Source organism: Echinops telfairi, unplaced genomic scaffold, assembly GCF_000313985.2.
Source record: "Echinops telfairi isolate 266 unplaced genomic scaffold, ASM31398v2 ScPeMD7_655;HRSCAF=1070, whole genome shotgun sequence".
Lineage (NCBI taxonomy): Eukaryota > Metazoa > Chordata > Mammalia > Afrosoricida > Tenrecidae > Echinops > Echinops telfairi.
Genome location: NW_022104553.1, coordinates 8,670,523 through 8,695,825, shown reverse-complemented (window position 1 = coordinate 8,695,825; position 25,303 = coordinate 8,670,523). Strand labels below are relative to the sequence as shown.

The following is a 25,303-nucleotide window of genomic DNA, read 5'->3' as shown; positions in this document are numbered from 1 at the left end:
TTGTTCTTTTGTGATTGGCTAACTTCGCATCATTTCCCCCAACTCTCCCCATGAAACGATGCCCTTCATGTGTTCGTTAGTGCTTTTTAGTGATGCGTAGTACTCCATTGTGTGTATGTGCCAGAGTTTATTAACCCACTCATCTACCCGTGGAAATTTAGGTTGTTTCCAATTCTTTGCGATCGTGAATTATGCCGCACTAAACACTGGAGGGCAGAGAACTGACTGTGGTCTATTTCTTACCTCTTCTGGGTATATGCTGAGTAAACGGTAGCTGAGTCATAAGGTAGCTCAATTTCCATTTGCTTTAAATATCACCAGATCGCTTTCCACAGAGGCTGTACGTATCTACATGACCACCAGCAGCGGAGGAGCATTCCTATGTGGCCACTTCTCCTCCAACATTTGTTGCTCTCTAATTATCTGATTTGGGCTCGCCTCAAGGGCATCTCATAGTTATTTTCATTTGAGTTTCTCTGATGGCTAATGATCAGGAGCATTTTCTCAGGTGGGTTTTTTTGTTTTTGTTTTTGTTTTTGGCCATTTGGGTCCCCTTCCTACTGAAACTTATTTTCAGGTCTTTTGCCACTTCGTCAGGTGGTTAACTGTTTTCCTTTTTCTGCAGGCTAGGAGGGTATTGTGGATTTTAGTAATAAGCCCTTTGTCTGTTGTGTCGTTGCTAAAAATCCTCTCCCAGTCTGTGGGTGCTCTTGCTACCCTCTTGGTGAAGTCTTTTGATGCACACAGGTGTTTTATCCATAGTATATCCCACTTGTCCATTTCAGGTTCACGTGTGTCTGTGTCCATCCTTCCCTATTGCAGTTAGCCTATGTATTTCCTGAGCCAAGGTTCTTAGGTTTGTCTAATTCCTTTGTTGATGGGTGATAGTTTGGGGTTCTACTTCCAGGTCTGTGATCCACCTTGAGTTTGCTCTTGTGCATGAGGTGAAGTACACATCTTGTTTCATTTTTCTACAGGAGGATAGCCATTTCTTCCAGCACCAATTGTTAAAGAGGGCATCCACCTCCCACTTGATGCTTTTGGGGTCCTTGTCGAAGATCAGTTGTCTATATGGTGATGAATTTATTTCTGGGTTTTCTGTTCTTTTCCATTGGTCCGCGTATCTGACACGATTCCAGTATCACGCTGTGTTGACCACTGTGACTGTGCAGTAGTTGTTAAAGTCAGGTAAAGTGAGCTCTCCGACTTTAAGGTCAGGTACAGCAAACTCTCTGACAGATAAAGAGCTTTTCTTCTTGAGAAGTTCTCTGCTAATTCTGGCCTTCTTACCTCTCCATACGAAATTGATGATCAGTTTTTCCAATTCTTTTAAGAAGGTTGTTGATATTTGAATCGGGATAGCATTAAACTTATATGGCACCTGAGTGAGATTGACATCTTTACTATATTGAGTCTTCCAATCCACAAACATGGGATAGTCTTCCATTTGTGGAGGTTGCTTTTGGTTTCCTGAAGCAGAGTCCTATTGTTTTCTTTGTATAAGTCTTATGGGGGTTTTGTGTTAAATATATCCCCAGATATTTCTATTTGTTCTTGGCTATTTTGCAGGGTACTGCCTTCTTGATCTCCTCTTCCATGGTCTTGTCCGATGTGTACAGCAAACCAATAGACTTCTTTTTGTTGATCTTGTGTCCTATTACTCTTCTTTATTCCTCTATCGCTGTCAGTACTGCTGTTGGGGAGCTTTTGGGATTTTCAATGTATAGGATCATGTTGTCTGCAAATAGCAATAGTTTCACCTCCTCCTCACTCAGTTGGATACCTTTAATGTCTTTCTGCTATCTTATGTTGTTAGCTAGGACCTCCAGTACCATGTTGAATAGAAGTGGGGACAAGGGGCATCTTTGTCTGGTCCCGTTTTCAGTGGGATTGTTGTTGTCTTTTCTCCATTGACTATGATGTTAGCTGTTGACTTTTCGTGGATAGCTTGTATGAACTTGAGGAATTCTCCTTATCTTCTTGAGTGTCTTAATTAGTAAAGGGTGTTGGATGTTGTCAAATGCTTTTATTGTGTCTATCTATATTGTCATGTGATTCTTATACTTTTTCTTCTCAATGAGGTGTATAATATTGATCTTGCATCCCTGGGATAAATCCTTCCTGATCATGGTGGATGATATGTTTTATATACTTTTGTATTCTATTGGCTAATATATTTTTAAGGAGTTTTGCATCTGTGTTCATTAAAGATATTGGTCTGTAGTTGTCTATTCCTGTGGGATCCTTGCCCTGTTTGGTATCAAAGTTATACTGACTTTGTAGAATGAGTTTGGGAGTTTGCCATCCTTTTTAACACTCTGGAATAATTTGTGGAGGATTGCTGTCAACTCTTCCCTGAATTCTTGGTAGAATTTTCTGTCAAGTCGTCTGGTCTGGGACCTTTTTTTGTTGGTAGTTTCTTGATAAGCATATCTATTTCTTCTTTTGTTGACATTCTTGACTTCTATCTAGGATAACCTAGGGAGGGATTGTTTTTCCAAATATTTTTCCATGTCTTCCACATTGTTGAATTCATTAGAATACAGACTTTCATAGTACTTTGTAATTATCCTTTTAATCTTGTTGATGTCTCTTGTGATTTCCCCTATTTCATCCGTCATGCTGGCTATTGATGCTTGCTCCTTCCTTTCTTTGGTTAGGCTTGCCAGCGATCTGTCAATTCTGTTGATCATTTCAAAGAACCAGCTTTTTGCTGTATGTTTTTGGGTTTGGTTTTTTTGGCATTGTTCTCTTATTTTCCCACTGGTTTAACTCTGCCCGGAGTTTTATTACTTCTTTTGCTACTGGAGGGGTTGTTCTGTTACTCTGTTCTTGTTGCTGGAGGTTTTGTGATAGTGCATCATTCATAAGTGCCTCTTCCTTTTTCATATATGCACTTATTGCTATCAAGCCACCTCTGATAAGTGCTTTTGTTGTATCCCATAGGTTTTGGTACATTGTATTCTCATTCTCATTAGTTTCTAGAAATTTCCCAAATTCCTCTCTAGTCTGGGACAGTACCCATTCATGTCACAGAAGATCATTATCCATCCTCTAGTTGTTTACCCTTGTTTTTCTGGCCATCCTTTTATTGATCTCCAGCTTTAAGGCGTGGTGACCTGAGAAGGACATCTGAATAATCTCTATGTGTTTGAATTTGCTTAGGCTGGAATTTGCCCCAGCATGTGGTCTATTTTGGAAAATGAGCCTGTACACTTGAAAATAATTTGATTTTTTTTTTTTTGCTTTTGGATGGAAGACTCTATAAATGTCTATCAGGTCCAATTGCTTAATTGTAGCATTTAGCTCTGTAGCCTCCTTGCTGAGCTTCTTTCCCAGTGATCTTTCTCCGACAGTGATGCATTAGAGTCACCTACTATGATTGTTGAAGCTATGAGTTGCTTTTTCAGCTTTTGAATATTTGTTTGACAAATTTTGCAGCTCTCTCGTTAGGTATGTATATATTTATTATGCACACTGCTTCCTGGTTTACTTATCCTTTGAGCATAATATAGTGCCCCTCCTTGTCTCTTGTTATGGTTTGCACCATGAGGTCAGTTTTGTCAGAGATTAGGATTGCAACCCTGTTTTTTTTTTTTAAGGTGCTGTTTGCCTGGTATGTTTTCTGCCAGCCTTTTTAAAAAAAATCATTTTATTGGGGGCTCATGTAATTATGATCATAATCCATTGTGTCAAGCACATATGTACATTTGTTGCCATCATAATTCTCAAAACATTTGCCTTCTACTTGAGCCCTTAATATCGGCTCCTCGCCCCACCCCACGAACCCTTCATAACTCATAAATAATTATTATTTTGTCATATGTTACACTGTCTGACGTCTCCCCTGTTCTCTTCTTTGCTGCCCATCCCCCAGGGAGGAGGCTATACGTAGATTCTTGTAATAGGTTCCCCCTTTCCACCCCACATTCCCTCCACCCTTCAGGCATCGCCACTCTCACCACCGGTCCTGAAGGAGTCATCTGTCCTGGATTCCCTGTGTTCCCAGTTGCTATCTGTACCAATGTACATCCTCTGGTCTAGCCAGATTTATAAGGTAGAATTGGGATCATGATAGTGGGGGGAGGAAGCATTCATTTAAGAACTAGAGGAAAGTTATATGTTTCATCGTTGCTACCCTGCACCCTGACTGGCTAATCTTCTCCCCACAACCCTTCAGTAAGGGGGTGTCCAGTGCCCACAGATGGACTTTGAGTCTCCACTCTGCACTCACCCTCATTTACAATGATATGATTTTTTTTGTTCTTTGATGCTTGATACCCGATCCCTTTGACAGTTTGTGGTCACATAGGCTGATATGCTTCTTCCATGTGGGCTTTGTTGCTTCTCAGCTAGATGGCTGCTTGTTTATCTTCAAGGCTTTAAGACCCCAGATGCTATATCTTTTGATAGCCAGGCATCATCAGCTTTCTTCACCACATTTGCTTATGCACACATTTGCCTTCAGTGATTGCATCGGGAAGGTGGGCACCCACTGATATGGTTTTTCATTCTTTGATGTCTGATAACTGGTCCCTTCTACACCTCGTGGTCAGACAGGCTTGCCTGGTATATTTTCTGCCAGCCTTTTATTCTTAGCCTATATTTGTCTATGAGCTTAAGATATGTCTCTTGCAGGCAACATATTGATGGGCTATGTTTCAGAGCCAGTCTGCTATCCTTTGTCTTTTCATGAATGAGTTGAGTCCCTTGACATTCAGAGTTATTAATATGGTCTGTGGATTCATTGTTGTCATCTTGTGCCTTTATTGTTGGGTGTTTTCTTATCTCCCTTTTTTATATCATTGTGCTGTGTTTGTGTGTGGAGCTTCATTCTGGCCTTCTTTTCCCTCTGAGGCTAAGTTATCTAGGTAATTGTTATTAGTGTGTTGGCTTCTGGGTGGATTTGGGCTATATGGTGGTTTCTGGCTTGTGCTTGGTGAATGTTGGTCTTCTGACCATAGTGAATTGGTAAGGATTTTCTGCAGTGTGGGTGTCTTATGGCATATTCTTTGAGTTTCTCCTTGTCCTTGAAGACTCTTACCTCACTCTCTATCTTAATAGATAGTTTGGCAGAGTAGAGGATTCTCAGGTAGGCATTCTCATCTTTCAGATTTCAGAAGCCGTTACTCCACACACTCCTCCTCTTCATGGCTTCTATTGATAGGTCTGAGCATATTCTTACCTGGGCACCATTGTATTTGACCATGATTTTTCTCTTGATGCTCTTAACATTTTCTCTTTTTCCTGTCTTTGGATAATTTAATTATTATATGCCTTGGTGAGACCTTCCTGGGGTTTGGTCTAATTGGTGTCCTCTCTGCTTCCTTTATGAGTATCTGATTCTCATTCATTAATCTGGGGAAATTTGCTTCCAGAAATTCCCTTGCTAATTTAACTGTTGACTTTTTGGTTGTGTCTTGTTCTGGTTGACCAAGTATTCGAATATTGTTCCTCTACATAACATCTGTCATTGATCGCAGGTTTTCTTCCGCCTCTTTGATTACCTTATTTGACTGTTTTTCCCATTTGTTGAAGTCTGCCCGATTGTCCTCCAGGCCACTGATATGATTCTCTGCCTCTTCTAGTCTGTTCATGAGATCCATGTTCTTGTGTTTAGCTTCTGTTAACTCATCCATTAGCTCCTGTACTTCCCTTGGGTACATGGATGGACTTCATCCTTTCTATTGTGGAATTCATCTCCTCTATTATTATGACCTTACTCTGCATTGCTTCCCTCATCTCCTGTATTACGCTAAGCAGCCTTCTGAAGACTTCTTTTTGTGGTAGATTCATGTCTGACTCTTCTATGAACGCCGTTAACTCCTCTGTTGTGTTTTGTCTTTTTTGTTTTCTTGCTGAGGGTGTTACGGTATGCTGCTGTTGGCATGTAATTTTGGAAGAACTGGGCACCATGCTTCTGGGAGACCAAGGTGCCCTGAGCTCTTTCTCTGTGTGACTTGTAAGAGTGTTTCTCAGGGCTGCCTGTGGCCTACTATGGTGGTGGGTTGGACTGCTGTGTAGGCAGGGTACGGCAGTGACTCAGTGGTCGACAGCTGTGGGAGGCCTCAGGGACTGTTGAGGTTGATGAGTGCAGGTTTGCCCCTGGGCGGAGTTGGGGTCTGGTCTGGGCTGTCCAATTTTGAAAGAGTGGTGTGACCTGTTGGCCTTTCCCATTTCGTTATGTTAAGAACCCTAGGCTGTGCCCTTGGAGTTTAGCTCTGCTACCTTGATATGATCATGGATGCTAATGGACAGAGTTCTGCAAGCTTGCATTCAAAGTTTCTCAAAGGACCACAGCCTGGAGTTGAAAGCATTTTTATAAGGAAAAGATTTTTTCCTCCTTTTATTGTCTCCCAGAAGGGGGGGGGACCAGCTTAGCAGAGGGAGTTTGGGGGCCCACTGGATCTGAATTTACCCCCGATTGTCATCCTGTGTCACTCCCTCTATCCAGTTGTGCTCTGTGGAAATGGAATCTTTTCCAGGTAAATATCACAGGGGCTTTTCAACAGCTGCAAATTATTGTCTAATTACCTAACATTACCCATGCTGGCAGGTGTGGAGCTGGGGAGAAGCAGGAATGGGGTGGCCGATGTAGTCTCTTGGTTCCTTGCTGGGGAGGGGAGTTTCACAGCCCTAGACTGCAGGGCACTTAAGTGTGAGGTCTTGTGGCTGGCTGTCAGGGGCTCTCTGTGAACCTGGGTTGATGACCACTTTTTAGGAAGCAGTCTGGGGAAATTACTGCTCACTGCAGGACTTGGATACAGGAAGGTGTGGCATACACCGTTCTTCCGGACCTGGTGAGGGGTTAATGGAGCCCGCGGGAAGATGCAATGAACTTAGAGCGTTTCAGTGGATTCTCGAATTGCTTTTGGGGTGAAAATCAAAGGGGGAAGTCTAAACCAGACCCTAGTACACTGAGTCTATTTTTAGCACCTAGCCTCCCAGGATTGGCCTTATTACCACTTTTTTTTTAAGTCCTTCTTAATTTTCTGGTCTGGCAGCAGGAGCACCGGGTGGGTGATTCTACGTGGACACCATGTTGACTCCCTCCAACATCTACATCTTTTAAAACATTTTTGAATGACGTGAATCGTTGGGCTTTTATTTCCTCCTTTAAAAAAATTTTTTTAAAGAAAGTTAGGAGTCCAGTAAAACTCCCAAGAACAGTTGTAATCCATCATCAGCCCTACTGTTCCAGGTAACAGGCTTAAAATCAGAACACACCGTTCCTAAGCTTCTCTGCCGTTAGAAACACGATGGTAAGAAAGCATACTAATGTGGTAAAATAAATGATCTCTGGATGGTGAGATTCTAGGTGCTTCACTTTCATTAAGTAAGAGCCCTGGTAACATCATTGCAATGCACTGGGCTGCTAGCCACAAGGTCAGCAGTTTGAAGCCACCAGTTGCTCAGCAAGCGAAAGATGAGGTTTTCGACTCCTGTAAAGAGTTACACTCTTAGAAACCCTGTCCTGTAGGGTTGCTATGAGTCAAATCAACTAGATGGGCAGTGAGAAGGACTCACCGTGACCCAGATTGTTTAAGGAAGCCATGAAGGAAAAAGTATAGCTCAAAGAGACAGACGTTGGGGCTCTGCTTTTACTTCAGCTACTACACCACTGTGATAAGACACACATAAGGGGAATAGGGGCCATGCGTCCTTTCGTCATACCTGATCAATTTCCAGGGTCCCATCCAGTACTCCAAGGACCCTTGATGAAGTATTGGATTATGAATTGGGCTGCTAACTACTGGGTTAGTACGCATAGGGTTGTGATGAATTGGAATAAAATAGACAGTAACTACCACCAACAACAAGCCTTTTCAGTCCTTAACAAATGTGACTCATTTGATCTCCAGGGCAGTCTGTAGGCAGATACAATGACAAGAAGTGTTTACATGACCCGTGCACACAGGTGGCGGTTGAGTTCAAGCGCTGGTGGTTGGCCAGAGTGCTTCCCATCCATGGCGCTAGGCTGCCTATCAGGAACACAAATGCATCTCCTGTGTAGCACGCACATTGCATGATTCATTGTTACAGGGTCTTAAACGGAAACAAAGCTCAAGTGTTCCTCATCCCCCCTCCAAATATAGTCGTATCTGAGTAGCCGAAACCTCTTTCACAAAACCTGTATTTGCTTCCTGGATGAGCCCTTACTCAGAGTCCAGGGTTTGCATAGATCGTGTTATTTGAAAACCTCAGTTGTCTGCAATCCAGTCTACACCTGATTTCAATAAGCAATCTGGGCTAGGGGTGGGGGCAGGGCACCACTTCAGGAGGAACATGGATAGGATCAAGGGAATAAATTATGGTGCATACACACTGTTATGTTAAAGAATGACAATGAATCTGTAACACGCCTCATAACATGATGAACCTAAGGGACATTCTACTGAGGGAAACAAGTGAATCACTAAAGGACAGATATTAGCTGAGAGCACTACTATAAAAAGTTAAGAAATGATTCACAGATAGTAGGGAACCTTCTTGGCTACTTACCAGGGAAAGAAGGGAAAGTTACTGAGTAGAATCTAGTTACTGGAGAATAGACACATATTAACTTAGGTGGAGGAAAATTCAATAGGCCCTTGGGTCAATGTAATAATTAAGGCAAAAGAAAACACTGGGAGGTACATGAGAATAACAGGTAAAAATGGTAAATGCTATTACATAAAGGACCCCGCAACGACAGTAACAATAAGCAATAATTTGTGAGTGGATACATAGGTAGATATGTAAGATGGGGCATAGGTATGAAAGCATCTTAGCCATTACCAAACACATGGAAGGAATGAGTCACTGGACTTGAGAACTTAGAACTATAGTCTTGGGGTATAGCAAGATTGATTGGTATAACATGGTAGACAATAGCTGTGCTTTGTCTCCTACTTTGGTGAGTAGTAACTGGGATCTTGAAAGCTTGTAAGGAGCCATGTAAGATCTAACTATTGGACAGTAGCAAAGAAGAGTGAAGGAAATCAGAATCAAGGAAGCAATTAGTCTGAAGGACTAATGGATCACACAAACCACAGCCTCCAGTATGCTGAGGTCAGAAAAACCAGATGGTACCCCTACCTACTGCTCTATTCAGGATCACAGGAGAAGATCCTGGACAGAGGAGGAGGAAAATGTACAACAAGACCCCCAATCATTAAAAACAAAACACAATAAACTAGACTGGGGGACTGGTAAAACCCCTAAGACTAGGGTGCATCTGTCTAGCTTAGGGGAGCAATCTGCTGATGTGGGGAGGCAGCAGCAGCACTCAAGAGGAATGCGCTCCTCAACCTAATCAGCCACAGAAGACAGAAAGGTTAGCATTTGTCCACAAGCAAAGCTCATGAGGTGGAAAGAGGCACAAAAGAAGGAAGAATGGAAATGGAGCCCAAGAAGGAATTTAGAAAATAGTGCCATTGCATCGAGGGGACTGAACTAATGTAACAACAACAACAGCAACAACAAATGCATCTGTGCTCTGTAAACGTTCACCCAAATCACCATAAAGTGGCCAAAGGGATTTTTTAAAAATTTCCTCAATAAAAGACGCTGCTGCTTTTACCCCCTTCTGGCAACCGTAGATAGAACACGCAGGCCGGGGTTTTCAACACCCTTTCTCAAAGCTCACCAGCTGTATGAAGATGAATTTCTGAAGATCTCAAATAACTTAAACTTGTCTAATACAAAACTACATTCCCCCACTGAAACGAACATCAAGTGAGATTTTTCAGATTAGGCACATGCGACTTTGATACTATGTTTGTGTCAGTGGTTCAGAATCATATGACTCCAATTCATCAAGTTCTCCTCTGTTGAGTGTATCTGCGGCTTTTCTCCTGTAGACAAGACAAGTTCTGCGAATCGCAGAAACCACCCCAATGGTGTCTGGTGACAAAGCTGAAGCCAACGTGGTTCACTTGCCTCAACCCAAGCAGTTTGCCAGTTAGACTGCTCGGTGTTGCCTCCAACTCAATGATTCCTTAAGAGGGTGCTTTAGAAAGAGAAAATGAAATCATGCTGCATTTGGTTAAGAGATCAAACACTCGCCAGAGGCCCTTGGGGCAGTCTCTTAGTAGATAAAAACAATGCTTCATCACGTCCCAGCACGGAATGCATCCGTACAGCTATCCCAGTGGTTTCTCAGAGCCATACGCTGGCTTATTTCCAACCAAAATAAAAGCCATGCACAGAAAAAGGGCAAGCACTTGCATCCTAGAAGAATATAGCTGAAGAAGTACTTGACTCTTACTTTGACACTTGTGGGTATTTTATTGATTCCACATCTCATCACTTATAGACATAGAGGATGAAGATATTTGATTTTATAACATAGTACCCTGCAAGAGCCAAAGTTGCTCCAGTGAAATATGTACTGTTTAATTATTTTTAACTAACTCAAGACCTAGTTATCCCAGGAAGCATCATTATCAACTCTTTGAGACCCAACAGTTGTCCTGGAATGCCTTGATGGGGAGCAGCTGTGTGATACTTACCCCCCACAGTCAGCGTGTACTCCATGCCACAGCATCTCACCCGCAGCGGAGACATTAGTCTATCGGTGATCTGCTACCAACATTCTCAAATCATTTTCTGGGTTCAGTTAACAATGACCTTGGCAAATGCTGAATCTTGTTCCAATTCACAATGAACTGTTAACTGGGTGGTATTTTATAATCTGCCAGCCCCAAACTTGAGTGAGACATTTAACCTTCTTACAAATTACAGAGGTATTCCCTTTTGATGAAAACCTTTGATTCTTGAACTCTTCTTTAAAGATACATATCTATATTTTTAACCGTTGTTTCCCATCTAATATGGGGGAAAAAGATGATAAAGATTAGTGAGTGGGGCAGGGATAGATATGCCACTTAGGAAACGTCATTGCTTTTTTTCTTTAATGATACAAATCTATGTGCTTTATTATATTAGGGAGCTTCAAACGTATCATGGAAAAATAGAATAAAGATACTGGAACTTTCCCAGGAACATCTTTAAAAGTTGTCACTTAGATGGGGGGTTACATTTCAGATCACTAACTTTATATTCTGCAGCCTAAACGTTTAATCAAACCACCCAACACTTTACCTCTCCCTAACTCCTTGATTTCCTTTCTCCCTCTTTTGGATCACTGTCTTCCGCTTCATCCAAGTCAACACCCATCAAACATCTAGCTATTGATTTATTTTTTCTACCTTCTGCTCCTCCCTTTGGCAAACACCAAAGAGAGTTTTGTTTGGTGTGAAAGTCTGTATCTTGTTTTTGTTTCCCCCTTATAGATCCGTGGTCTCATATAATATTGGTCCTGATTTATATCATCATAATGTTGTCCATGTCCATCTATGTCATAAAGGGCTTTCACGGTTTCACCATTGTTTGCCGTTGGTTTGTGACACATGCTAGTCCATTGTGTGTATAGACCAAAGTTTCTGTATACGTTTTTCTACTGATGGGCCTTTAGCTTCTTCCATTGCTTTGCTATTGTGAACCGTGCTGCCATGAACATGGATGTGCCTTCCTTCTTTGTGTTCTGAGTCTTACTTTAGAATATGTACTCAGCAGAGGGATGGTTGCATTATATGGAATTTCTATTCCCAGTTGTTTGAGGTAGTGCCACAGTGGTTGTGTATTTTCCAGCAACTTTTTGAAGCCTTCTTCTTATAATTTCTTTTTTCTGGTTCCTAAGCTCTTGCAATTGTACTTTTCTGAGGGAAATCATTCTAAAGGACCCCTTTTAACAACACACATAGTGACTGTGTCCATGGGCCACCTGCACAGAACACATACTCTGTTTCCCCGAAAATAAGACAGTGTCTTATGTTACTTTTTGCTCCCAAAGATGCGCTAGGTCTTATTTTCAGGGGATGTCATATTTTTCCATGAAGAAGAGTACTGTACACATTTATTGTTTAGTGTTTTATTAAAAGAGACCTCGCACTTCCTGTCTGCTCCAGCTGCGCTGCGGCCAACAGTGAGCTGCACTGCGGTGCCCACCACTACGGTCTGAGTCCAGAGTTATGGTAGCTTCGGGGGACCTTATTTTGGGGGAGGTTTTATTTTCGGGGGGATGCCTTATATTTCAGCGAGAGGCAAAATTGTAAGTAGGTCTTATTTTCGGGGGATGTCTTACTTTTGGGGAAACAGGGCAGGAATGAAACTGACTACAACAGTATCTAGAAGGAGAGGTGACATCACTTCAGCTTCTTAGAACAGTTGTCGTCTGCTTTTCTCACATGAAGACATTTTAGTCTCGCGTCTCAGGGAGCCTCTCATTTCCTCCGCCAGAAGTCCAAGCTCTGTCTCTGGTTCTCAGCCTCTCGGGTACAGGGCAGCCACGTCGCTCTCTGACTCTGAGTGCCTCAGCTACAGGTCCCTTGGCCTTTGCTGTCACAGACCAGGAAGCCAGCCAGTTTGTCCCACAGTTCCATGAGCTTGGGCCAGAGAAGGAGAAAGTGCCCCAGAGTCTCAGTGCTGCTCCTCTGGGTATGTGACACAGTCTCTAATCCGTCTGGTCACGGGGTTCTCTGCCGCTTCAGACAGAGATCTTGAAAAGCCTTCCGAAGTCCTTGGGATTTTTCTCTTCTCTGTCACTACTTTGGCGTGTGGGGGCATGATTTAGCCCTGTCTGGGTTATCTAGCGTTGGTGTAACCAATACTACAACTGGATGGCTTTACACGAATGTATTCTCTTGAAAGTTAGGAGGCCAGAAGTTTAAAAGCAAGGCACCAGCTCTAAGGGAAAGCTTTTCCGGCATTGAGGGAAGGTCCTTGTCTCCTTCAACTTCTGTGGGCCCTGCGTTCCTTGGAGATTTCCAGATGGTTTGTTTTCAATTTTCTCTTGGTCTAGGAAGTTTGCAGCAAAGGGACCTCAAGACCAAAAGATGCTCTGCACTCTCTGCTTTGATGTTGTTGTTGTTGTTGGTGGTGGTGATCAGGCCTCTTTCCCTCTGCTCCCTTCTCTTATCTCTTATCAAATGAAAACGGACGCACTGACTATCAGGGTTGTGGCCTGAGCAAGAGCGTTCCGTCCCACTTGAATCCCCTTGTGGGTGGTGGTAGAAGCCATTGCGTTGGTTCCAGCCCATAGGGACCTTGGTGAACACAATGAAATACTGCCCCGTCCTTCCCCAGCCTGACAACTGTTCCTGTGCTTGAGCGCATTGTCACACCCTCGTGTCAATCCATCTCTCCAAGGACCTTTCTCTCCTTTGCCGCCCCTCTCCCGAACACTGCGTTCTACCCTGTTTCCCCAAAAGTAAGACATCCCCCCCAAAATAAGATCTACTTACGGTTTGCCTCTCACTGAAGTATAAGACATCCCCCCGAAAATAAGACCTTCCCCAAAATAAGGCCCCACGAAGCTACCGTAACTCTGGACTCTGGACCATAGCAGTGGGCGCCGCCACACAGCTCACTATTGGCTGCAGCGCAGACAGGAAGTGTGAGGTCTCTTTTAATAAAACAATAAAATAATAAACAATAAATGTGTACCATATTCTTCTTCATGGAAAAATAAGAAATCCTCTGAAAATAAGACATAGCGCGTCTTTGGGAGCAAAAATTAATATGACACTCTTATTTTCAGGGAAACAGGGTAATACCTTTATAACTGATAAACTGATCAGATCACATCTTGCGGGTGTTTGCAACCTTGCATATATGCCAAATATCGTAATTGCCAAACTACTGAGAATCATGGCCCAGCTAAAGTGACACATTATTTAGGGACGCAATTTAATTGGTGACCATTCTCACACTCTTTTGAGAACCAGACAAACGTGCTGTCTCTCAAAGAGAAGGGGCTATAATTCCAAAGCCTAATTTGGTAGCCTATCTGATAAAATATGCCCTGTGTAAGTTTTTAAGGTATTGGTTCTCGACCTTGGCTACACATTAGAATTCCCTAGGAAGCTTTGAAAAGTTCCTATGTCCTACCTGAACTTGAGACCAATTAAATAAGAACGTTTGAGGGTGGGACCCAGGTATCAGTACTTTGTAAATCTCTGGTGAGTCCAACAGGCAGCCAAGGTTGAGCAGCACTGCCGCTAGGCTGTAGGTTACTCTCCTTCATCCATCATGCAAACAAACAAAGATCAAACCCACTGCCATGGAGCCGATTCTGATTGACAGCAACCCTCTAGGACAGGGTAGAACTGTCCCTCTGGCATTCTGAGGCCAGCACTTTTCATGGGACTCGAAAGCCTCATCTTTTTCCTGAGGAATGGCTGGTGGTTTTGAACTGCTGACCTTGTGGTTTGCAGCCCTGTCCTTAACTCCGGTTTGAAAGCGTTGTCAGAGAGTAGTTATGAATCTAGGTTATCTCTTGTAGAGCAAGAGCCCTTCTCACTCATTCATTAAGCAGTTTTTAATTTCTACTGAGCTTTGTGTCTGTCACTTAAGAAGCATCAAATAATAACTCCCCCTTTTTATTTGCATTTCTGATAACCGTGTCCTTAATCCTAAGCATTTCTTCACGAAGGCTCCATCAGTCTAGCTTTGCATGTGCCATATTACATGACAGGTTTCTTCACATGACAGGGCAAAGTGAGTTAATAGGGAAAAAACGTGTCCCCATTTCATTCCCCTAGGAAGTTAAATACAGTTGCAATTCTAAAAGACAACTGTAACTCCATTAGTGTTGGCAGTTCCTGTAGATGCCAGTCTAGTAACCGGCTTGTCATATACATTATGGAACATACAAGAAGAAAACATCCACAGGTCATGTGATGCATCATGGATGTTTAAATAAATGGACAGACCTAGATGTATGTGATATATATGGTTGAGGTCATTGTTCAAGTAAATAAAAGCTTCTCATGTAAGAGAAGGTCTGAAAAAGTATCAGAGAAACCAGAAAATAAACTGATAGTTCATCCTATCCTTCTCTTTGATGGGAAACAAGTCCAAGATCTGACTAGATAATAACCTGCCTACACCGTTACATATCATTCTGGACTTAGAGGTCTAAATCCTTCTTGATTTTCTCATGAAATGTTCAAAATCCATTTTTAAATGATCCAAATAAGCACAATAATCATAGAAAATTAGGAAATATCCATAATCGAATTCAAGTTTCCAGAGTTCTCACCACAGAGGCAACCCTTGTCAACATTGTTATTACACATCCGCCTGGACTTCTCCCATGCTTTTGCATGCTTGTGTAACACACGATTTGACGGAATGATTAATAAGTGAATATCTAGTTTTATAAAAACTGGATTATATACACCCTTTGGCATCCTGTTTTCTTTTCCACCTGGCAGAATAGTGTTAATTTAATGCTATCTTGACATGACCAAGAAATTCCAGAATTTCCTTTAGTATCTCTCTTTTAATATTTAACACAACTTGGACCACACCATGCAGCTAAAGTCTTATTTCGCTGTGCTCTATATTTAATGTAGCTGAAGAATGACGCTGTAATTGCAAAAGGGCCTGGCGAGCTATTTCTGAAAATCAGCCAATGAAAAACCCTATAGACCACAAAGGTCCCTCTGAGAACTGATCATGGGATGGTGCAGTGTTTCATTCCATTGTCTACAGGGTCACCTGGCATCAGGATGTCTCCTCGGCAGCTCACAACATTACAGAGAAACTTAATTCAGCACGCTTAGTCTCTACGATGTGAGACCCACTGCGAAGGACTATGGGTCTGTTCGGAGAGAGTTTAAGGGTAATGAGAACTAAGGCTGTTGTACATGATCTCCCTGAACGCAGAGTCGGGAGATGAGAACAAAACGTGGGCTTTCAGAGCAAGACGGTATTTCATGGAAGGCAGCAGGTTTGTCCAGTTTATCCAAGAGTAAGACCGGGTGGGTGTTTATGATGGAGGACACATAGAAGCAGCAGCTCAGGGGAGGGAGCAATTACGATATTCAGGTCATGGAGAAAACAAAAGAAAAGCATAGAGGTAGGATGCTGTAAGGATCATTGTTTAAGGAAGTTGAGAATGGTTTTTAAAACTTTCTGCTCTGGGGGATGGAGGGAGGAAAAAGAGGAGCTGATACCAAGGGCTCCATAGAAAGCAACTGTCTAGAAAAGAATGATGGCAACATAGGTCCAAATATGTCTGATACAATGGATGTATGGATTGTAATAAGCCTTCTAAGAGCCCTCAATAAAATGACCAAAAAATAAACTTTCTGCTCACAGAAAAGACATGCCATGAGATACTATCACTGTCTGCTGTTGGGGTGTTAATCAGCACAGCCTGGGTTTCCAGGGAAAGTAATCTGGGGCATATGTATTCATAGCCTTAAGGAGCCTGATGGTGCTGTGTGATAAGTGCTGGGCTGCTAACCACAAAGTTAGCAGTTCAAACCCTCTAGCTACTTCTCAGGAGAAAGATGAGGCTGTCTGTTCCTTTAAAGATTCTGTAAAGAGCTCAGAAACCCTATAGAGAGTCACTATGAGCCAGAATTTACTCAATAGCAATGGGGCTCAAAAGCCTGACTTGAATATCTTACTCGGTCTTACTCTTGGATAAACTGGGTAAACCTGTTGCGTTCCATGAAATACCGTCTTGCACTGAATGCCCAAATGTTGTTCTCATCTCCCGACTCTGATTTTCAGGGAGATCATGTACAGCTATTAGGTCTACTGGGGGGTGGGATGGTGGGGGGCTCTTACAGGTCTTATAACAATCCATAATTCAATTGGATTAAGCACACTTCTACATATGTTACCCTCATCATTTCCAAAACATTTTCTTTCTACTTGAGCTCTTGGTATCACCTCCTCTTTTCCCCCTCCCTCCCCCACCTTCCCACCCTCGTGAATCCTTAATAAATTATATGTTATTGTTGTTATTTTGTATTTTATACCATCCATTGTCTGCCTTCACCCACATTTTAAATATTTGTCCCCTGTGTGTGTGTGTTATAACCAACCTTGTGATCAGTTCTCTCTTTCTCCCCCGCTCCCCATACTGTCCCCCGACCCCCCTGGAATCACTACTCCCACTACTGTTCCTGAGGGGCTTATCAGCCCTGGATTCCATATGTTGAGAGCTCTTATCTGTACCAATATATGTACTCCATTCTAGTCAGATTTGTGAGATAGAACTGGGTCATGATAGTGGTGGTGGGGGGTCTGAGGGGTGGAGAGGAACATTCAGGAACTAGAGGAAGGTGGTGTGTTTTGTCAGTGCTATACTGCACCCTGGTTGAATCTTCACTTCCTTGTGATCCTTCTGTGAGGGGATGTCCAATTGTTTACAGATGGACTTTGGGTCTCCACTCCAACCCCCACCTTATTTGCATTGATATAGTTGTTTGTTTTGGATCTTTTGATACCTGAGACCTGATCCCATCGACACCTCATGATCACACAGGCTGGTGTTTTTCTTCCCTATGGGATTTGTTGCTTTTCAGCTAGATGCCACTTGTTTAACTTCAAGCCTTTACGACCCCAGATACTATATCTTTTGATAGCTGAGCACCATCTGCTCTTCACCACATTTGCTTATGCACCCATTTTGTCTTCAGTGATTATGTCGGGAAGGTGAGTATCAAAGAGTGCCAAGTTATTAGAACAAAGTGTTCTTGTGTTTAGGGAGGCCTTGAGTAGAGACCCAAAGGCTGTCAATATATGTACATTGACCTATATCCCTATAATTATAAACTAATATATTTACATATATATGTCTATACCTATACCTCTATAAATAGCTTTTGCCTCTTAGTTCTTTGCTCTATTTCTTTTCACCTTCCTCCTGTCCCAGTATCATGCTCGCCCCCCCATTCAGTTCTCAGTATTTTCTCCCGGATACATTGCACTTGATCAAACCAACCAGGCATTCTACACCTTCTCCATCATCAATTTCAGATCTCTTGTTGTTCCCTTGTCCCTGGGTTTGTTGGCTCCATGCTCCCCCTCCCCACCCGCTCCTCTCCCATGTCACCCTGGAACCACTGGATCCCTTGTTTTCTCCTTGGGATTGTGTATCCTGCCTATCTTATATAGATAGACATAGAGTGAAAGAAAAAAAAATTTTTAAGCAAAAAAAAACCAAGCAAAAGTCTATAAATAGTTCCAGATCTGTCTGCTGACCCTTATGAGTGTTTTCCAGTGGAGTCTGACGAGGTGCCCAGCTCTGTCCCCTGAGTCAGAAGTCTAGTTTCAGGATTGCCCAGGGACTTCGTTGCTTTGCTTCCCTTGCTGCTCTGTTACAACTCCTTCGTGTTTCACCCTGCTTGGGGTGGGGGGTGGGGGTGGGGCAGACCAGGCACACTTTGCACCAAGTGTCTTCAGTGCTGTCCCCCGTAGTGTTGTGGGTCAGTAAGGGGACGTCGTGTCTCATGGTGGGGCCAGCCCTATGGGCCTCTCTGTGCATTGACTGCTCTGAGCAGGAATGTTGTCCTCAGGGCTTGGTGGGCCATATATGAGGTTCTCTCTCTCTCGTTCCCTCCCTCCCTCTTAGTTTGTGCCCATGTGGTGTGGACAGACCCACCAGAATGTTCTTTTTTTTCCCCACCTGATAGCCCTGTTATTGGTAAGATGATTTAAAATACAGCCAAAGCTTATAGAGGGGGTCTCCACTACTTCATAGTCATGAAATTTTGGTGGACAACCCTAATGTAATTTTAGAAACTCCCCAAACCCATTACCAGTGAATCAATACCAATTCATAGCGACTCATACCTATGGAGGCAGGACACCCCGCCCCCCACTCCCCGTGAGTTTCTGAGACTGTCCCTATTCATGCAGGTAGAAATCCCTGTCTTTCTCCCATGGTGTGTCTAGTGCTTTCAAACTACTGTCCTTGTAGTGAGCCACCCAGTGGATGACCACTACACCACCAGGGCTCCTCTAAATGTAATAGTTTATCCCCGATCCTTCACACACACACACACACACACACACTCTCTCTCTCTCTCTCTCTCTCTCTCTCTCTAAATTTTCTGCTCTGGGTTTATATTCTTTCTTTTTTTTTAAAAATCATTTTATTGGGGCTCATACAACTCTTATCACAATCCATACATACATCAATTGTGTACAGCACACTTATACATTTGTTGCCCTCATCATTCCCCAAGTTCGCTTTCTCCTTGGGTTCCTGGAATCAGCTCCTCATTTTCCTTTTTCCCCTCCCTCCCCATTCCCCTCTCCCTCATGAACCCTTAATAATGTATAAATTATTATTTTATCTTATCTTACACTGCCTGGTATTTCCCTTCACCCACTTTTCTGTTGCCCATCCCCCAGAGAGGAGGTTATATGTAGATTCTTGTGATCGATTCCCCCTTTCTAACCTCCCTTCCCTCCCGGTATCGCCATTCTCACCACTGGTCCTGAGGGGTTCATCTGTCCTAGATTCCCTGTGTTTCCAGTTCCCATCTCTACTGCTGTGCATCCTCTGGTCTAACTGGGTTTGCAAGGTAGAATTGGGATCATGATAGTTGGGGGGAGGAAGCCTTTAAGAACTAGAGGAAGGTTGTGAGTTTCATTATTGCTACACTGAACCCTGTGTGACTCATCTCCTCCCCACTATCCCTCTGCAAGGGATGTCCAGTTGTCTACAGATGGGCATTGGGTCCCCATCACACGCCCCCCTCATTCACGATGATATGATTTCCCCCCCCCCATCTTTGGTGCTTGAAGCCTGATGTTTTGAAAAAGAAAGTGCAAGGTCACCTGTCTGAGGAACAGAGTCTGTTTGGGCTGGCAAGGATGTCATTGGAAATGGAGCAGCACAGAATATTTCATATGGGAATCTGGGCCTGGTCACTGGTTGAAGACTAAAAAAGTCTGAAAGGACTCTAGGGAGCCAGAGGGGAAATGGGGCGACTGGGTCTTTCGGGAGCACATGGAAAGAAGCTGTAAGGAGGGCTTTAGGTTTGTTGTGTGGAAGATGCCATCTGGATATCACGAGGTACGGTGCTAGTTCTGGAGCTCAGGAAGATGAGTGGGGCTCACCCTGCAGGTATGCACACCTAAATTCACCCAACAGATCAATGTTAGCTAAGCATGTCTGTCATGCTGTCTGTCATGGGCTGTGCTAGTCCTACCAATGACAAGACAAAAGGGGCCTTATGTTCTCATGGGAGGGCCTTGTAGAGGTGATTGGTAAAGACGTGGGACTGGGAAAGATCAATAGGGAGAGAAAATGTGCACCGAGGAAGGCTTGTGGCTCAGGTCAGAAGGAGGGGACCTCTGTCCAACCCTGGAGGGCTCAGCTGTGAGTCAGGGTCTGGGATGGTAGGCAGGTGAGGGTCAGAATGGCTGTGCCCGGCTGTGGCTATCATCAGGGACTCTGGGGACTGAGGTAGGACAAATGGTATTCAAAAGCAAAAGGAATGACAGCCTGGTGAGAGAACAGGAGCCCACAGGTTTTGAACTCTTCTTCTAGAAGTTCAATAGTGAATAAAAGCAGAGAACGAGAAAGTGATGTCAGCAAGTTCTAAAACCAGAGAAATGTAATTTGAGATGGTGGTTTTTGCACCTATTTGTAAGGAATGTCTGGGTGGTGTAAACTAGTAAATGTGCCAAAAGGTTGGCCGTTTGAACTTGCCTTGGAAGACAGGCTTAGTGATCTAGTTGTGTAAGCTCTCAGCCTTGACAGCCTTATGTTGACATTCTCTTCTGCACACATGGGGCCACAAGGCATCAGAATTGATTTCATGGCAACAGGAAACAACATAAACATTTGCAGGGAACAAAGAACAAATTCGTAGACGTGGATAGCTGAAGATGAGGGGAAAGAAAGACAATAGCGGAAGAAATAAGGCCAAGGAAAGATAGGGAGAGATTAGTGTCAAGACCTGAGTGAAACTTGGTCAGGATGCGGGCTGCTCCACCTATAAATGTCCTCTGTACTAAGCTATTCGAGCCACCTGCCAGTTTGTTGAACTGGGGTGGCTTGTGTTTTGCTGTGACAATGAAAGCTATGTCACTAGTAGTTGAAATCCCAGCAGGGTCCCTAAGGTAAACAGATTTCAGTGGGGCTTCTAAGAACAGACTAAGAAGGAGGAATCGGCTGTCCAGTTCCAGGGATTAACCAATGACACCCTTATGTGTAGCAGTGGCTCACTGTCAGATAGAGTACCCAAAGATGAGCTCCTTGGGGTTGCAACGCACTGGCCACCCAACCAGGGAAACTCAAAGTAGAGTTGATGTGGATGGCGTAAAGCTCTGGGGGAATCTTCATGTGAGCACAACTCAAAATGAGAACAAACAGTTACAAACATCCATTACTAATTAAAATGTGAAATGAATGAAGTATGAGTCTAGGAAAATTGGAAGTCATCAAAAATGAAATGACTGAAATGAACTAGTATTGGCCATTTTGAATCAAATAATCAAAATGGTTTACGATGTGAAGAATGGCTAATTCAAGAGGAATGATGTTGCGTTCATCATAAACATTTTATGATCTGATTCGAAGCCCAGGCTGTCTGTGATAGGATAATATCTATACAGCTACAAGGAAATCCAGTTCATACAATTATTCAAAATTACGCACCCTCCACTTAAGGCTAGTGAGTAAGAAATTGATGAATTCTATCAACAGTCTTTAGTCTGAAATTGATCAAATATATAATTAAAAAAAAGATTGATGATTACTAATCTATGAAATGGGAAATTTAAGAAACAGGAAGGAATCGTAGTTGGAAAGTATGGCCTTGGTCATAGAAATGAAACTAGAGGTTGTACAATCGAGTTTTACAAGACCAACCACTTCTATATTTGCAAATAACCTTTTTCAGCAACATCAAGGGTGACTGTCCAAATGGACTCCACCAGACAGACTGCAGAAGAATCAAATTGATGACATCTATGGGAAGGGATGGTGGAGAAGCACAATTTCAGCAGCCAAAATGAGCCCAGGGCCTGACTCTGGAACAGACCATCCATTGTTCATACATAAGTTTCAGGTTGACAGAGCAGCTGCACTTGATCTTGGCCAAAAGGCCGAGGAACGATGATGAAGATCGGATAAGCAGTGGGAGGACATTAAGAACATCAGATATGAAGAAAGCAAAAGGTCGCTAAAAAGATAGGAAAGAAAGACAAGATCAAATCGGAGTCAGAAGAGACTCTGACGCTTGCGCTTGAACATAAAATATCTTTTTAAAAAACGGGGCAAATGATGAAGTTAGAGAGCCAAACAAAAGATTTGAAAGCACAGTTGGAGAAGACAAAGATATATATTATATTGAAATGTGCAAAGACCCGAGTTTGAAAACCAAAAAGGAAAGGAAGCACAGTAGTTAGGTTTTATGCCAAGGGGAGCGGACCAGGATTCTCCTCATGATCTGGCATAGGGTGGTCAACTCCATGATGGGGTCTTCTGAGAAGCAGCCAAGCAGCTGTGGCGAGAACAGGACAGGGAACCACCTCCTTAATCTAGTCAGAGCCTCGATACAATTGAGGGAGGTTTCATTCCGGGTGTGGCCTACTCTTAGATTGTATAGATTGATAGTGTAGATTGACATGAGGTGGTAGCTACCTCACTTTTGCTGGATCTGAATCCTCCACCTGGTTCATCGAAAACTTTCTAAAAATTACTGCCATTAAATCTAGACTGACTCATAGTAACCCTGTAGGACAGGGTAGAACTGCCCCTGTGAGTTTCGGAGATTGTAACTGTTTACAGGTATAGAAAACCCCATCTTTCTCCTACGGAACTGGTTGGTGGTTTTGAACTGGTGAACTTGTGGATTGCTGCCCATGGTGTAAACACTCTGCCACCAGGGCTCCTTCTGGTCTGTCTCTCTCCTGTTATATGCCTGCCCATCCCAGGAGCCATCATCACTGAACGGCGCACCTTGAATTCATTCAGCTCAATCTGTGTATCAGCCTGTGGTCTGTTCATCACTTGCAGCTACTCGTGTCAAGAGAAGCCCTTAACTTAAATGCTGACCCACAGACTTGAACCAGACTGGACTTACCCACTTCTACATCTGTGTGATCCACTTCTTGATATGCACTTCTTTCTGCATAAATAAATATACAAATGGTACTTGTTTTGCTGCTCTAGACAACCCAGGCTAACATACTTTGTATATCTCAAGATGAAAGAAAAACCACAAGCCTCGAGTTGCCACATGGAAAGACGATATGGGCAAAGCATGCTGAGGTCAAATATGCCTCACTCTCCATCCTTCTTTTACCTTATTCTGACATCAACCAGCCCTCTCTCGACACTACTTTTCTGCTGGGTTCAGTAATTCATCGCAACGGCCACACCGAACTCACAGACATTACCCACAATTATGAGGCTTTATTGGGAAGAGTGAACAGGTTACCCCAAGTCAGGATGAGTTAACAGTAAGGATACAGCCATTGATCCACCACGGGCTTCTTCTCAGCCAGCATTCAGGCCTCTCTCTGGTCCTCAGCCTCTCAGTCACACAGTCCTGTGCCTTCTCTGTGGGCCAGTATGTTTGGCTGCTGCTCCACTTCACGGTCTCCTGGTCTCAGGTCTCAGGGACTTGCTCTGTGTTATGGCATGTTCCTTTGTTCTGCCCCATGGTCCTGTGGTCTTGGCATCAGCCATTTTAGTTAGGGATCTCTAACCTACTCGGCCGGGGTCCTTCCTTGATGGTCCCAGTATCCCGTCTGTTGCCAAGATGCATGTTTTATACATTGAGGAATAACTTTGGTGGCAGTATGGGTTTTGTCTTCCAACAGGGGTCCCCAGGACTGGTAAAGACACACCCTCTGGTAAGGTGCATCCCACCTTAAATACTGTCAGAACAGAAAGCTCGCTTCAAAATGGAATTCTGGGCAGAGAGGCTAGAATTTACAATACATCATCAAAGAGATTATGGCTAGAAAGAGGATATTAGTGGACACTGTATCAATGGCACGGCTCCTTGTTCTGTTGTACATAATGTCCCTCCGAGTCAGAATCGATTCAACAGTGCCTCACAACAACAACAAGGCTAAGCTAACATGGGGTTTGTTAATGGAACATGTTGCTTTATTTATCACAAAATACACCACCACTAGAGACAATTTAGAAAAGAGAACCATAGTCCTGCCACATAAATATAATAGCTATTGCTATTGTGTCCACTCTGTTTTAATATTAACATACCTTTCCCACACAGTTCTCATCTGATCACATTCTGTAAATATGTCCTATATAGCACTTAACATCACAGTGCTTGCATTGTCCAGGCTGCTGTGTAGCTATTTAAATAATATTCTGCCAAGCGGTAGACTAATAGCTGAATCCATCTGACTTCCTATAACATTATTTAAATAATATTCCACCAGATGGTACAATAATTTCATGATTCCTCTAATCTTTTACATTGATGTTATTTTTAAAGTTGCTAATATAAGAAAATATTGTACATGCACATAGTTTGGATGAACTCTTTAGGAGAGATTCTCAGAAGTCATAGTAGTAGATGAAAAGATTTGGGGCATGATTTTCACAGCTCTTGTTCTATTGATTAATTTGTATTACCCCCAACACTGGTGATGATGAACCTTTTGATCGCCAAACTTACGCTCTCTTTTCCAAGTCTTTACTTTGCTGAATTGGGGTATCTAGGACCATGAACCTTTTGATCGCCAAACTTACCCTCTCTTTCTCAAGTCTTTACTTTGCTGAATTGCAGCATCTAGGGCCTCATTGATGAGCCTCGGGACACAGTGGTAAAGCCCTCAGCTGCTAATCGAAAGGCCAGCAATTCAAACGTTCCCAGCAGCTCCATGGGGGAAAGACCTGGCAATGTGATTCCCAGGCTGGAAAAACCCACGAGGCAGCCACCTCAGGTCACTTGGAGCCATAAAAGACTCAGTAACAATGGCTTGGATTTGAGCGCAGGTAGTAAACCTCATCCGAACCTGCCCTTGGATTTAATAGGCCAGTTATCTCTAAAGGAGCTACTGGCGATGATGATCCAAGGTCAGCGGGGTCCGGAAACTCAGCCCTGCTGCAGAACTTCAGATACTCAAAATACCGTGCTGTGTGGCCACCGCGTAAGAGCGGCCTGCAAGTGACTGGCCAGCACTGCTTATACCTGCTCGCGGCACCCTTTCACTGATGACATGGGGCAACTGACTGGATCTAAGAAAGCCCTCCTCCCATGGGGCTTGGGGGTGCCTCTGCTTGAGTCTTCTGCTCACCCTGGCTTCGACCCACTGTACAGACCTCTGGAGTTTGGGCCCCACTTCCGAGGTAGTTCCACGGGTAGAGAAGGCGGATAAAGACAGAAGGATGAAAAGGTAGTTGTCAATCTCAAAAGCAAATTTGCTGGCACTACCAGTTACCACTCCTTTTCAAATATTCGGATAAGTGGGGATTCTGGTTTGGTGGTGGTTTTTAAAGACCTTGGAGAGAATGGTG

The 25,303-nt window shown here is 43.3% G+C and overlaps 1 protein-coding gene across 1 annotated transcript in view; it reads left to right on the top strand.

The window, feature by feature from the left end:
- The window catches only part of EDARADD (EDAR associated death domain), an 80,388-nt gene that overhangs the window by 53,121 nt on the left and 1,964 nt on the right, over positions 1-25,303 (top strand). The window lies entirely within an intron of this gene.